The sequence below is a fragment of the Limulus polyphemus genome, unplaced genomic scaffold (assembly GCF_000517525.1).
Source record: "Limulus polyphemus unplaced genomic scaffold, Limulus_polyphemus-2.1.2 Scaffold2519, whole genome shotgun sequence".
Classification (NCBI taxonomy): Eukaryota; Metazoa; Arthropoda; class Merostomata; order Xiphosura; family Limulidae; genus Limulus; species Limulus polyphemus.
Genome location: NW_013668129.1, coordinates 45,238 through 47,422, shown reverse-complemented (window position 1 = coordinate 47,422; position 2,185 = coordinate 45,238). Strand labels below are relative to the sequence as shown.

The following is a 2,185-nucleotide window of genomic DNA, read 5'->3' as shown; positions in this document are numbered from 1 at the left end:
ACGCTAGAGCATTCATGAAGGATCAGGATATTTCTAGAAGGACGTGGCGTGATACTCGTCACGTGACCTCGCTGACACAACAATTCTTTTCTCCCTATTTACTCCATAGACTATCCTATCCACGTGCCTTGTCAAGGAATCACATATAAATATAACCTTCTTATAATCGACATCCTTTTGTGACCCTTTTGTTTTCCTTCCCTCCAAAAGTTCTTCATTTGCATAAGCTAAGGGCTGAAATCTGTTACTCAATAACATAGACTCATTACAGTTAAATTCACTAGTTTTAGCCGTAATAGAACTATTTCTAACTTCCTGAAAGTCAGTGTTAGCTGATGTGTTCTTTGCTTGTTAAAGTTTAAGCTCCTTTTGAAATCCTGCTGCCATTTCCCACAGTCTACACTTCCCTTTATCTATTGCCTCTACTTTAATTATGATAGCCTCCAACTTACAAACTCTAGATACAAATTGCACATCTTCATTACTAGCTTCCTTAAAAGTACATGCCAGTCCCTAAATAAAACCCACTCATTGCACCCATTACACCTAATAAACTGTGAACGCTTAATTCCTACACTAGTCTTAACCATTGTATTCATACTTATAGCCTGATAATAAATACTCAATACCAAATACCAGTAGCCTATTGTCAACATTGATATTGTTAAGCCTAACGTTTAAGAACCAATTATATTAGTTTTATCACTAACTTGTCTTCACACTAAAATAATAAAGTTTATACTTAATTATATAGAACTTAGAAAAATAACTTTATTGGAAGTGACAATAACTAGTCTTTGATGTATACGTAATGTTAATAACACAATGTATTTAGCCTGATTTATATTCTAAACTACCTACAACTATAGCCTATAGTCTAAATTTAAACTAAAGTTCAAGTAAACAAGTTAATCCTTTAAACACGAAGAAACAATAAACTAGTTTTTAGATTGTATTTATTTAATAGAAACAATGTATTTAACCTGTTTTACGAATTACCAGTAAGTTGAAATATACCTAAGCCTAAAGTACCGTTACACGTACTAAGCCTATTTTAACATTGTAGTAAATGTTTCACACCACTAAACTCTAAGTTAAAACTCTGACCGTCTTACATTCATTTACCAATCTTACTATATCTATTTATTCTTGTGTTATTTAACCCAAATTACTACAAATTATAATATAAATATCAAATAATTTTCAGAAACCTATGAGCTTAACTTTTCAACGTCTTCTCTCTTCCGTGGCGCCCTCTCTCCCTGATGATGGTAACTGCTAGCGAAACTAATCGGCTGTAACTAACAATAATAACGATTTTGCCTTTCATTGTGCCAAAAAACGTCGGTTTTTGTGTTTTTCTCTCTTAGTATAGTAGCACGATGTGCCTGAAAAGAAATTATAGCTCAGTGGTGTTGATAAATAATTTAACTCTCCGACCTATCTTTCCTAATTAACAATTATTGGATTTGTTTTTATAGTTGGATTTACACTTTTTATAGTAGAAATCTGATAAGACGAAGCAAGTTTTCGATAAACAAGAAATGTTATTATGTTTCAAAGCGGATACCGCCACAGATTTGAAACGTGTTTCTTAGTTTTCAGGTGGTGACCGACAGCACAGAAACCTGTTCATAATACCATTAACGTGTTTCTCTCATCAATGTATAAATATTAAACAAACAACAAAATATTCGTATCCAAAATATTGTACATTTATTATAATTTTTAATTACTCCAAGATTATTTCATTGTACCTTTATTTTACTGAATAAGGTTTGTTTGTTTGTTTGAAATTAAGCATAAAGCTACACAACGGGCAGTCTGTGCTCCGCCCACCACGGGTATCGAAACCCGGTTTCTAGCGTTGTAGGTCCGCAGATATACCGCTGTGTCACTATGTGTTCTGAATAAGGTATTTTGTTACTTACATCTGATTCGTTTACTCTTTCAGACTTTGAATACAATTTGATATCATAAAGTGACCATACTCACAAGATGCATAGCCCAGTTTTAAATTAGACAGCAAATAATATAAATACAAGATAACTAAAAATTGTTGATTATGAAAGGAAAATGGGGATCGTCAAAAAGAACAGAAACAAGTTGAATCAAAATGTGAAGATCACATTTTCAAGCCTACAACTAAAGACTAAAGAAAGTAAACAAACTAGGCTGCAAATAA

General features: G+C 32.7%; 1 protein-coding gene across 6 annotated transcripts in view; it reads right to left on the bottom strand.

The window, feature by feature from the left end:
• LOC106467183 (spondin-1-like) overlaps positions 1–2,185 on the bottom strand; it is an 85,322-nt gene that overhangs the window by 47,742 nt on the left and 35,395 nt on the right. The window contains exon 1 of one of the 6 annotated variants that reach the window (XM_022395312.1): positions 1,225–1,246. The exons of 4 other annotated variants lie outside the window; for them this stretch is intronic. The gene's annotated coding sequence lies outside the window, so the exon portion shown is untranslated. Of the gene's footprint in view, positions 1–1,211; positions 1,247–2,185 lie in introns of those variants that run through there. One more of the 6 variants, XM_022395311.1, reaches the window with a different exon arrangement.